Source organism: Coenobita brevimanus, chromosome 100, assembly GCF_032717465.1.
Source record: "Coenobita brevimanus isolate Jiangsu-jjx chromosome 100, ASM3271746v2, whole genome shotgun sequence".
Classification (NCBI taxonomy): Eukaryota; Metazoa; Arthropoda; class Malacostraca; order Decapoda; family Coenobitidae; genus Coenobita; species Coenobita brevimanus.
This window is the reverse complement of record NC_137053.1, coordinates 27,067,348-27,081,394: the sequence shown is the minus strand read 5'-3', so window position 1 is coordinate 27,081,394 and position 14,047 is coordinate 27,067,348. Positions and strand designations below refer to the sequence as shown.

Sequence of the window (14,047 nt, the reverse complement as noted above, 5' to 3'; positions counted from 1 at the left end):
GAAAAAAAAAAAATTTAATTAATGGATACTATGATAGGACGTTCCGAACTAGATGTAGGGTGTCTTTTTAGCATATACTGGGAATATATCATCCAAATCATGTATTACTAAATTTATAATGTAACTGAGGGAACGAGGAAAGAAGAATAAGAAATTTGGACCGTAATAAAATCTGGAAACTGACAGAGTTCTAATTATTTACGTATTGCATAAAAATGGCTGCTGAATAATTTACATGTACTGGTTCGAAGCGTCGGTGTCTGAGCAGTTAATAATGGTAAAAGAAAAGAATGAGGCACATCTGCAGTTTTCCCTTCCGTTGGGATTTACGAACTTTGTACTTTATTCTGACTAGTCCTAGACGATTTCACTGAGCTTAGGGAAAGACATCTATGTATCAATAGTTAGATACCTTATTTCCAAAGGGAGCTGCCACAAAAAATTCGCCTCCATGCCGTCATGTCTTATGCCATTAAGCCACTTTCCCTCTAACACACCACTCTCTTCACTCCATCCTTTCACCTTATCTTCAGTCTCCCTCTTCCCTGCACTCGCAGCCCACCTCTCGCCGAGGCAACACCTACACCACTGTTCCTGGCGGGACCAGCTCCCCACAGCAGCCGTAGGCCTACCAGTTGAGGGAGTCGGGCCTGTCCTTTCATCTGAGGGAGTGCCCTGGTCGGTCCACCAGGAGGTCGAGGTTCCTCCGCCCTTCTCTACCCGGCCGACGACCCTCCCTCCGTCACCACCGGGACCGGGGTCGTGTCCTTTTGACCACCATGACCGGGCCTACCCTTCGTGCTTCCATCTGCTGCTGTTTGGAGAGCTGGGCGAGTTCACATTGCCCTATTTCTATCAGGGCAAGGGGGTTGAGGGCAGAGTCGGGATGTTTCGGAGCTTCGGCGCCCTCTCCATCGGCGCCGTGACGTCAACATCGCTCTCGTCCCGCCCTGCCCTCTACGATCATCGTGCAACCGGCCTATCAACCACCGTCGGGTTGTTTGGGGGAATTCCACCTGAGCTCGTCGGCGCCTCCTCCATCGGCGCCGTACAGTCTACCTCGCTCTCTCCCCCCTGCCTCGTCGATCTTCAGGCAGTTATCACCTCCGTCGCATCGTTCCCTGCCCTGCCGCCCTTCCCTTGTCTGCCAGTCTGCCGTCCGAGCTTTGCTCCTTCACTGGAGCCTTTTTCTTCTGCTTATCCCTAACGGGCTCTCCTGTTTGCCCGTGTCCCCACCATTGTTGTGGGGCAAATATTACACAACACCTTCCCTGCACTTCACTCTCATATAGCCTTCTAGTCACTCTCATTCTCCATTCTCTCCACACGGCAAAACCATCGCAGGATATTTCTACTAATTATTTCCAATATACCCACATCAACACCAAAACACTCCCAAACTTCCTCATTGTCCATCTGACTCTACAAATAACTCCACAAGCTCGATTCAGACAACGCATTGTCACTTCTTTCAATGTTAACTTGTATCTTCCAAAAAAAGCTCAAGCCCCTTTTTCGTTCGTTATAGTGTGGATGACGATTATGTTGTGCAATGGCTTCTTCACTACCAAGTCCACCTCCCTATTATTTCCCACCGACATCAAGGGAAAACCTGCCAACACAAAAAAACGTTAACAATCACCTAGGTTTGCGTTAAGGCTGCGAATTACTAACCATATTATTGATGCTGGCTGTCACTAAACAGTTTTATCTCACTCAGGAAGAAGCTGTACGTCAAAAGCTTCAAGGCTTAACTCCTGCTATGAGCATAATCTTTTCATTCTACCTGTTTTACACTTCTCCCAGTACGTTCCTTTCATCAGCTCCCACCCACTAGATTCCCCCTATCGTGCATTCTTCTTGCGGTGCCTCTCAAATACCTGCCTCTTAACATGGTTTTCTCCAGTACACTATCCTTACTTTTTCAGCTGAATAAATAAATATCTGTTTGGCACTAGCTGGAACAGAATATGGAGTTGTTACGACCATGAGTGGTAACTGAGACAGTATTAACTCCCAGTCACTTATGGTTCACTCAGGTGAATTAACTTTTCCTGAGCTAGATCGACTATATCATTAAAAAAACAAAATAACACAAGGGTTAACCGTACCTCACCTTTAACCTCTCCGCCACTCTCACTCATTCCCTCTCGCAAATAACCCTATTACGAGTCTCTCACGGAACTATTATCTCTTTCTTATTACCCCTATCGTTCTGGCATCAGTAACTTATCATTCTAACCCTTTCATCCTCCTTTTCTTCACGGTTACCTCACCCAACTATTAAATATACTCTCTCTCTCTCTCTCTCTGGTAAATCGTGCTGAAGCAACCATATCATCACTGGAGACAGATGAATTACCATTATTCATGGGTTCGATTTAAAGGATGACGTACGAGTCTTTGATATTAAAGGTTTGTTGAACATATATTTATCTTAGTATACTAACGATTACCTTCAGTGAATGGCTTTTGAGACAAGGTATTGATTCTAGAGATAAAAATTACTTTAGAAATCAAAGACTACTTAAGAGACTGAAGACTTGCGTTAGAGACAAAAGGCTAGAGTTAAAGATCAGACATTGCTTAAAAAATATATACAGACTGAGAGACAAAACTGGTTTTAAGAATATTAGAGAGAGAGAGAGAGAGAGAGAGAAGAGTATATATATATATATATATATATATATATATATATATATATACCGGTATATATATCGGATAAGGGAAAGCTTTGCAAATATACGAGATACCGTCATAGGGCCATACCATAAAAACTAAATGCCGGTATTGTCGAGCGTGAGCGTCTGACGTTAATATTTTTCGTACTCTAAATAAATTTCCTGTTCACACCAAGCATTCGTCACCTGCTTATGGCGTAAAATAGTATTGGAATGTGACAGGAGGATAACCGCCAGCAGGGACCCCCCTTTTCGTGCAATAATTTTTAATATTCATAAATACGATAGCTGGCTTATCCATTTATAATCACTGAATAAATGAGGAATAAAATTGTCCTCGGCAGCCTAAATATCTGGGAAATACAGGGCTGTTCGGAAAATTATACGAGACAACGTTTCTGTAAACGAGGAGTAAACAAAACTTCCGTGGTGCTTGATAATAAATGTGCTTGATAATAAATTGTGCTCCCAAGTTAACTGCAGTCTACCTGTGTAATTTCTCAATAGATTGTTGAAACGGCAGCAATATGAAAGTTAGTGTCATAGTCAGTTGAGTGCTGCAGTTACCATGCTTGAGGGGAAGCCAATAAACTTGTACCTTGAGTCGCGCAATGCATGTGACAATTTTGGCAATGAAAAATGAAATAAATGACTTTTTTCTTTGTTAATGGAGTGCCACTTGAGGTATACCACATGCAGTTCAAGTGTATAGTTAATTTATGCATCAGCTGCAGTGGTTGCTAACATAATGAAAGTCGCAGTAGTTTGTTTGACACAGCACTACATTCCCCCTCATATTTGAAGCTAAACAGGCACATAACGAGTAAGAAGAGTATACGATTCTGTACACTATTATATTACTCGGGAGAAAATACTGTACAGATATCAGAGTTAGGTCAGTGCTGATAAATGGTTAGATAGGTTTGTATTTTTCACTACCTCTAGTGTTCCCTTGTACTGTAAAGTTACAGTAATGGATTAAAAATATAATAGATTACATAAATTTTTCGTTAGTACCAACAAATAAATGGAATCATTTAAGTTCTTTATTGAAATGTGTAGCTTGTTTTTGCACCAAAATTAATGAATAAGATGAACTAGGTTAGAAAAAGTTAGGTATTTTATCAGAGGCATGAGTGAATTGATTTTTTTTTTTAATGCAAGGAAGAAGGAACCAAAGGCCATAAGCCCGCAGAAACAGTTCCCTCCAAGAGAAAAACAAAATACAATAGAGAGCCAAATTCAAGGTCCGATCATTTTGAGATGCCTGGACACACTGCGTTTGAAAGACTGGAGATCATAGGCAGCAGGAAATACAGACAGAGGGAGACAGTTCCAGAGTTGACCTGTTGCATAAATGAAAGACTGGGAGTAACGGTTAACTCTTGCATTAGAGAGTTGGACAGAAAAGGGATGAGAGTTTGCTGCCAGACGGGTGCTACGCGCCCGTCGTAGAGGTGGAGGAATGCAAGCAGACAGTTCAGAGGAGCAGTGATCATTAAAGTAGGGATAGAAAAAAGATAAAGATGCAACAGTGCGGCGAAGACACAGAGGTTGAAGGGAGTCAGTAAGAGGAGGAGAGTTAATGAGACAAAAAGCCTTTGACTCCACCCTATTGAGAAGAGCTGTATGTGGGGAGCCTCCCCACACATGAGAGTTGTACTCCACACAGAGGCAGATAAAACCCCTGTATAGAGTCAACAATTGTGCAGGGGTAAAGAAAGAGTGGATTCGGCTTAGCACACCCAATCTCTTGGAAGCAGATTTTACAAGAGATGTAATATGATCTTTCCAAGATAAGTCCCGAGTAAATGAAACCCCAAGCATGTTCAAGGATGATGCAGGATTAAGCTGAATATTATTAAACATTAGTGGGTATACCTGTGGAAGATTTTGTCGGGTTGATAGGTGTAAGAACTGAGTCTCAGATGCATTAAAAACAACCATATTATTTTTACCCCAGTCAGATATACAAGCCAAGTCAGACATTAGGTGTACCATAGCCTCATCCCTTGTTTGTTGAAGTAACTGTTGAGATGGGCGTTGCGGGAACCGAATGGAAAGGTGAAGGGTGGAGTCATCAGCGTATGAGTGGATAGGGTTAGATGTACAGCTTAGAAGATCATTGATGAATAAAAGGAAGAGAGTTGGTGATAGGACAGAGCCCTGAGGAACACCACTGTTGATAGATCTAGGAGAAGAACGATGGCCGTCTACAACAGCGGCTATAGAACGACCAGAAAGGAAGCTAGCGATGAAGGCACAGATAGAAGGATAGAAACCGTAGGAGGGCAGTTTGGAAATAAAAGATTTATGCCAGACTCGATCGAAAGCCTTTGAGATGTCAAGTGCAATGGCAAAGCTTTCGCCAAAGTCCCGAAAGGAAGATGACCAGGAGTCTGAAAGGTAGGTGAGAAGATCGCCAGTGGAGCGTCCCTGACGGAACCCGTACTGACGATCGGAAAGAAGGTTGTGATAGGAAAGATGCCTTAAAATTTTTCTATTGAGAATTGACTCGAAAACTTTTGAAATACAGGACGTTAAAGCAATTAGACGATAGTTGGAGGGTTGGGAGTGGTCACCCTTCTTTGGGACTGGCTGAATGAGAGCAAACTTCCAGCAAGAAGGAAAGGTACAAGTTGACTGACAAAGGCGAAAGAATTTGCCTAGGCAGGGTGTAAGCACAGAAGCACAGTTCTTAAGAACAACAGGAGGGACCCCATCAGGCCCATATGCCTTGTTGGTACTGAGGCCAGTGATGGTTAGGATGCTGGCTAAAATATTTACCTATTTCAATCAAGCACTCAGATTTCAGCATAAATGCGTTGGCTTTAATAAAAAATTGTTAGGAAAACAATGTTGACTCATGAGATTCACAAATAAAGGAAAAAGAAAAAATCAATCCTGAGGCATCTTTCTGTCCCAAGAGCTTTCCTTACCTGTAAATGGCTGCAGACCTAAGAAAATGGCCTGTGCCATGCATATGCAGTATATATAATATAAGAAACTGTAAATTACAGGGAAATGACAGTTACTGTAATGGAGGAGTAGTTGGGTGTGGGAAAGGCACGGAATATTGGTATGAGTGGAAGGGATAATGCAAAAGCATGAAAGAAGCAGTTAAACAGTGGCTGTGAGAAACAGGAAATAATGAGATAAATATACATTTTAGTGAAAGATACCAACATCAAGCATTTGAACAGTTTAGGAGAAAGCTGGGAAACCAGAACAGCAACAGTCTGAAAATGTATAAAACAAATGGATGAAAGTACTATGGACGTGGAATAGTGTTTAGGGAAAGAGGCTAGACTTATTTAGCAGATTGCGATAGAAAAAAAAAAAATGCTATACCCAGTAACTTAATAAATCACTGTACACTGTTTGAAGGGAAAGATAAAAATTTTAGAAGGCGAATACCAGTGGAGTATAATTACGGAGGTAAACTGCAGATTGACTAGTAATAACTGTGACAGGGAAGGTGGTAATAGTATAGGGGTAGATAACTATATCCAGATAAATAGAAACTGAATAAGCAACTGTGACAGTTCACACATCTGATAACCTATATTTTCCACCATGGTCTCCCAGTCATGACTGGATGAAAAGTTAGGAAAGAAACTGTTGAACAAAAAATGGAGGAATGTAACTGTATCCCCCATGTACTGTATTGGTGTTGCAGTGAATATCACCATTCAACCATCTTGGTAGGGAAGCAAAGCAGTCTCCATGCTAAAAATTATTCTGCAATAACTATGCAGTTACATCTTGCAATGTAAATATAGGAACATATGATGTACTACTACATGAGTAGTGGTACAGATAATCAAGGATATTCTGCTGTAAATTTCCTGATTGGTGGGTTGGCAGGAAACTATGGAAGTTTGTGATGTATACAGTAATACATTCACTTGCCTCATATGGATTCAAATATGATATCTTCAGTCGTTATTTTATGCAAACAATGGCATAATAGGTTCATCAAAATTCACGCTTAGCCCGTACAGTCTACTGTATCTTTATGCATTCTACCGTCACTTTTTTACCAATTCTTGCACGTATATACATATTCCTTCATTAAAATGACAGCTTAGAATGAGTTAGAGATGTGTCTGGTTTATTAAACAGAAGAAACCTTCAAAACTCGCGCACTGTTAGCGCGCATTCAGCACATTCTTGCCTAGTCTAGCGACTGTCGTGGCATTCAAACTCCTGAATTGGGTTTCGCCAAGACTAACGGTCCAGATTTTTTAATAGAAAGGATGATTGAAGCTCAGGAACGTCCAAGACTGAGCGTCACCGTTGGATGGCCTAAACTTCTATACTTTACAGTATCCCCCTGAAACGGCACAGACCATGGGACCTCCTACAGGTATCATAATTTGGCTCCGCCGAATGTACCGAATAAGGTGGCACTAAAATTACATCTCACCAGAAACGATGTAGCAGGGAGTTGAGTTTAATTGCCACGATCCCCACAACCAAACATGAATTCTACTACTAATAATTTCTCGGATGTTCCTGCTGGATCATCATCTACTAAAGGTCCAACCGCACTACCTCCAGTGCTTCCATGCAGTGTGCCACCGAATGTGGGTAGGCACTGTCTCATCAAATCAAAGACAGGGACATTAAGCAAACTGAAGATCTACACGTACAGTGTAAGAAGCATCACATAAGCCTACAAACTTGATACCTTAATGAGTGATTTAGAAAACATTAGTTTGGATACTGTAGGTCTGAGTGAGATTAACAGAATAGAAGAAAACTAAGTTCAGCTCCAATAGAGCTATCACATATTTTACTACAGAGGAAGTCAGAATGAGAGAGATTGTGATGTAGGATTTCTAATGAACAGAAATCTTGCAGAAAACATTATTAATTTAGCTGTGTATCTCACAGAGTAGCATCGATTGTAATTAGAAAAGGCAAAAGATACAGAAAAAAAAAAAAAAACAAGTAAATGCATCGACTTCTCACAACTCAGATGACGGAAAAGAAACATTCTGTGGTGACAGCTCTCAGATTATGGAAGAAGAAAAGACCACACACACTGTTCACATGGGAGATTTCAATGCAAAATTTGGCAATCAAAAAATGGAGAAGCAAGTACGGAAAAATTCTGAGTGGGAGAAAGGAATGACAGAGGTGAAATGGTGGTAAATTTTGCTGACATGAAAAACATGAGAATAATGAACACATTCTTTCCCAAAAGAACAGGGAGATAATGGACCTGGAGAAGTACAAATGGAGACTTCATTATAGCAGACCCCAGGCCATCCTTTCGGGACTATGGCGAAGCTTTGCCATTGCACTTGACATATCAAAGGCTTTCGATCGAGTCTGGCATAAATCTTTAACCTCCAAACTGTCCTCTTATGATTTCTATCCTTCTATCTGTGCCTTCATCTCTAACTTCCTTTCTGGTCGTTAAATAGCTGCTCTTGTAGAGGGCCACCGTCCTTCTCCTAGAGATGTCAATAGTGATGTTCCTCAGGGCTCTGTCCTATCATCAACTTTCTTACTTCCATTTATCATTGACCTTCTAAGCTGTACATCAAACCCTATTCACCCATACACTGATGAGTCCACCCTTCACCTTACCATTCACTTCCCACAACATCCATCTCAGAAGTTACCTCAAGAAATAAGGGATGAGGCTATGGCACACCTAATGTCTCTCTCAGGTGTAAAAGTAATATTTCTGTATTTCATGCATCAGAAACTCAGTTCCTAAACCTTTCAACAGGGCAAAATCTTCCACAGTAGTCTACTCTAATTTTTAACAACATTCATCTCAATCCTGCATCACCTTTACACGTACTTGTGAATTCACTTTCTCGTGATTAATGTTGGAAAAATCATGTTAGCACCACCGTAAAATCTGCATCCAGGAGATTAGGTGTGCTAAGCCAACTCCGTGTCTTCTTTACCCCTGCACAGTTGTTGGCTTTATAAATGGGTTTTATTCGCCCCTGTGCAGAGTACATCTCTCATGTGTGTGGAGGCTCCCCACATATAGCTCCTCTTAACAAGTTGGAATCAAAGGCTTTTCGTCTCATTAACTCTCCTCCTCTTACTGGATTCCTTCAACTTTCGTCTCGTCGCCGCACTGTTGCATCTTTATCTCTATTCGGTTGTTACTTCAATGATTACTGTTCCTCTGAACTGTCTGCTTGCATCCCTCCAGTACTTCGGCGGGCGCGTAGCACTCGTCTAGCAACACACTTATCTTTTTTCTGTCCAACTCTCTACTGCAAGAGTTAACCGTTACTCCCAGCTTTTCAAGTATGCAACAGGTCAACTCTGGAACTGTCCTCTTATGTCTGTATTACCTACTGTCTACGACACCAGCTTTCAAACGCAGTGTGTCCAGGCATCTCGAAATGAGCGTATGTTAGATCTGGCTCTCTGTTATTTATTTATTTATTTTTCTTGAAGGGAGCAATTTAGCGGGCTCATTGCCTTTTGATCCTTCTTTCTTGCATACAAAAAGGACAAGAATAACAGCATCATAAATGTCAGAGATATCAACAAAATAAATATAGGACGTGGCCATAGAATGGTGGGTTGTGCAGCCAGATTCAAATTCAAAAGTGGAAGAAAGATGCTGAATAAAAATAAAATATATGCACAATAAAAGTAAGCAAAAACGAACCAGTCTTTCAGTTAGTAATAAAGAACTGATTTTAGATTCTTTTATGCTGAGTGTAACACTGACAAGTTGAATGACAGACTAACAAAAGTGCAAAGAAAATCAGCAGAGGTACTAGGGAAAGCTTATACAACCAAAGCCAACAAGTATTCAAAAATGGCCCTCGAGCTCATGTGAAGAAGAAAAGAGCTGAAAGTAAAAACAAAGAAAGATGAAATGGATGGAGCAGAATTAAATAATTTTAACATGAAACACAGAGAAGGAAAAAGAAAGAGAAACATGGATCAGCTCATGGAAACCATCAAAAAATGAAAAAGTCTGAAACAGGTCGGAAGTAAAATGCGTGTTAGGAAAGCAACAAATTATATCACTTAAAGCGAAAAGAGGTGAAGTCATTAAGTGCAGAGATAGCATGGTGAAAACAGTTGAAGAATTAAAAAATAATACTAATATAAAAAAAATATGCATCAAAGGCAATAGTACCAACAGCAATCTTTTCAGTTGACACAGGTGAAAAACCAGAGGTAACACAGGAAGAAGTAAACATTTCTCTTAAAAGTATGAAAACTGGGAAGGCCTCAGGAGAAGGTGGTATAGTAGCAGATATACTGTCGGATGCAAGTGCAAAACAGGCCCGCCCACTTCTATATATATATATATATATATATATATATATATATATATATATATATATATATATATATATAAAGAAGAAGAAAATTCCAAAAAACATGGTGCAATGCAATAGTTATTTTACTTTACAAAAATGGCGACTCAAAAGTTCTTAGTATGAATCGAGTCATTAGCTTTTTACCAGTTATCTACAGACTCTTCAGTAAAGTCCTTACGAACAGTAACAATAAATCTGGAAGAAAATCAACCTCGTGAGTAGGCAGGATTCCGAAATGAGTATTCCATTACTGATTATCTAGTGTACAGTACACACAGTGGATCAGGTAACTGAGAAAACTAGGGAATATAATAAACCGGTGTGCTGATGTTTTGTTCATTACGAAAAGACTATCGACTCAGTGGCGCAAATAGTAATTATTAATTCACTGGAGGAAGAAAGAGTTAATTAGAAGATTGTAAAACTTATCGAAAACATATAATACACCAGTCCTGTATGAGACAGCCCTAACATGTATCCATTATGGACGGTGGGTGTTAGCGCTGAAGTGGTGACATGTGGAGATGTAGGAGGACTACTGGGCCTTGGGATAGGCTACTGCCCCCGAGATATAGGCCTTGGAGCCTTTGCCCAGAGTCGGACACATTATATATATATATATATATATATATATATATATATATATATATATATATATATATATATATATATATATATATATATATATATATATATGTAGAGGAAACTGCTACATATAATTACATAAAGACTTGGGGAAAAAATAAGATTAAGAGATGCCTGCGTCATGGAGATACAGCTATATCAAAATTATTTACATCATGCCTAAAAAGTATTGTCAGAAAACTAGACTTGCAGAACAAAGGAGCAAACACTGATGGAGCAAACCTAAACCATTTAAGGTTTGCAAGATGACATTGTCCTGATATCAGAAACAGCAGAGACATTGCAAAAAATGTTAAATGCCCTAAACAGAGAAAGTCTCAAAGTAGGGCTAAGGATGAACTGGAGTAAAAATAAAATAATGTTTAATCCAAATACACCAAAGAGAGCCATCAGAATAAGCGAACAAATTCTTGAAGAAGTCGAGGAGTACAATTATTTGAGGTAAATACTAAAAGTAACGAAAGACCATGATCGATACATGAAAAGACGCATTACAGTTGGATGGAAAGCTTTTGGTAAAGACTGAGACATCATGAAAAGCAGCTTGCCAGTAGGAATGTAACAGAAAGGATATATAAAAAAGTACCCTTATAATCCGAGCTATGACTTATAGTTGTGAGACCTGGACACTGACAAAATCAATGGAAAATCAACTAATCCGTCTCAAAGTGTAATGGAAGGGTCAGTGCTGGGAATATCTTTTAGGGACAGGGAAAGATCAGCTACGGTGAGAAAGCAGAAAAAATTCAGAGACACAATTGATGTTATAAAGGAACAGAAATGGAGATCGACGGCAAGAAGGGAGAAATGATAGAGGACGAAGCTGACTGACTGGACTCCAACAGATTGTAAGCATAGCAGAGAAAGGCCTGAAAGGAGGTGGAGCAATGAGACAGAGAAGTTTGCAGGCAAAATCGGCAATGATTGGCTCAGTCAAAGAATTCGTGGAAAAGGCTGGGGGAAGCCGTTGCTCAGATGTGGACTTGCAGTGGCCGATGTTAAACTTATATATATATATATTATCATCATCAGCCGTTTGAGTGTCCACTGCAGGATCGGCCTAACCCTACCGAAGTCGGGACGATACAGCCAATGTTTCTCTACCAAGTGGCTTAGGCTGTTTAGTAGGGATTGTATGTAGGCTGAGAAGTGCTTGTAAGTGTGATTGTTGTGTTGGAATGGCTTTGGATGTGTGTGTAGTCTGTGAACCAAGTGTAATCGGCCCGCGCAAGCCGACTGGGTGCAAGCATACTTTATAGTAAGCGAAACTGGTTCAACCACAGCACCCCTTATGTCCACCAATGCAGTACATGGCCAGAAGAACGCTCCCAAAGTTTATTACCTTGGCGGGGCGCGAACCCTCGTTCTTCAGTGTACGAAAATGCGCACTTTACCACTGGACCACAGAGGCATATATATATATATATATATATATATATATATATATATATATATATATACCACTGAACCACAGAGGCATATATATATATGTATATATATATATATATGTATATATATATATATGTATATATATATATATGTATATATATGAGAGCAGCATTGTTTGTTTGTTTGTCCTTCAATCACACCCAAAGCAAGGGCCAGAGACCCACAGACCCCTACATATTCTGAAATAGGGAGCCATAAGGATGTTTTTAGGGGGGTCAAAATTCAAATCTGGATCATTTGAGGTCACCGGTAGATGTTTTGCCTATTTGGCCCAGGAAACGCTGGGTACCCCTGCAGTCCAATTTTAGGTATGGGGATTCACTTGACCCCCCAGTTCGGACATTGGCTGTATGAGGTTGACCTCCGAGATCATTTGAGGTCATTGGTTAGAGGTCATTTGAGGTCACTGGTAATACACTCTCGAACGATTGGACTCAGCAGCCCAAATTTTAGCATGGAGATTCACTTGATCTCCAGTTCAGACATAGGCTATATGAGGCTGACCTCCGAGGTCATTTGAGGGCACTGGTCACAGGTCATTTCAGGCCACCGGTTATACAGGCTCAAACGACTGGACCCAGCAGCCCAATTTTTGGCTTGGAGACTCACATGACCTCCGGTTTGACACATGCTATGTGAGGTTGACCTCTGAGGTCATTTGAAGTCACTGGTCAGAGGTCATTTGAGATCACCAGTAATTGTAAAGAAGTGTGCCCAAATACTGTGCGTTAGTCTGCAAAAACTGAAATAGCAAGTTCCTGGACCCCTTATAATCCCTCTTTAACCCATCGCTTCCCATCAGTGTATGGGTACATCACAACTTTTTTTCATGCTGAGACCCGTCGATGGACCACTTCGTTCTGCAATTGCGAGGTCCAGCCTTTGCACATTTTTCAAGGTTTATGGGTGATTTTTGGTAGGCATTGGTGGAAGATCCCCCTCCACCCGCCGCCAGGCAGCGACATTGCCTGACCCCACTTGACCTTTTAAATCTGGTTTGGGATATTTTAGAATTTTTCAATAAAAATGAATGAATTACATGTGTATGAGAAAGGGACAAACTCGAGATTTTCGTTTTAGTGGTTACTGAATGGCTTATTATCTAGGATATGAGTTTAGGAGTTTCAGATTACATTAAAGGAGTAGTGATATATTTAAGAAATTAATGACTGCTTTTGGACACTAGAAATAAACCTAATATCGACTGACGTCAAAGACTTCACATGGATAGAAAAGATTAAAGGTGGCCTTCAGAATGCAGAAATATACTGGAAAGAAAGATGACTGACTTAAGAAAATTCATCATTCATTCATTGCCAGACGCCTTGTATCCCAAACGGGGTGGCCAAGGGCTTAGAGTTAATTGTTTTACAGGGAGGGGCACTAATCCTCCACCAACCCCACTTGACACATAGGGAGAACGTTATGCCAACAGCATCTGGTGTTCCCAGGCGGTCACCCATCCAAGTACTAACCAGACCCAACATTGCTTAACTTCGCTGATCGGACAGGAAGCGGTGTACTCAACGTGGTAAGAAAATAAAGGATAAAAAAAATCTTCAGTGATAGGAGAGGAAATTGATTTAAAGTTTTAACTTCATATACTAGCAATAGATCAAAGATATTAAAGATCAGTTTTATGGAATGGAGATGAAGAGATTTAAGAATGATTTTAGATACGAAAGTTTGATACCCGGTAATACGTGTTTTCGAAGGCCTCCTCCCTCAACTCTTCATCCCTGATCTCTCTGTTATACAAGGAAGCACTCAATAAGCAATTAAGCACCACAAGCACCTGGTAAACACTCCACTTCCTACTCTCTCTCTCTCTCTCTCTCTCTGTCTCTGTCTCTGTCTCTCTCTCTCTGTCTCTCTCTCTCTCTCTCTCTCTCTCTCTCTCTCTCCTGGTAATGCTTCTGCAATAACGACTCCTCACTCCCCACACGCACA

At 40.6% G+C, this 14,047-nt stretch overlaps 1 pseudogene; it reads right to left on the bottom strand.

The window, feature by feature from the left end:
• Window positions 1-13,523: 13,523 nt before the first annotated feature.
• On the bottom strand, window positions 13,524-13,642 carry LOC145414758 (5S ribosomal RNA; annotated as a pseudogene).
• Between the last annotated feature and the right edge of the window lie 405 nt (window positions 13,643-14,047).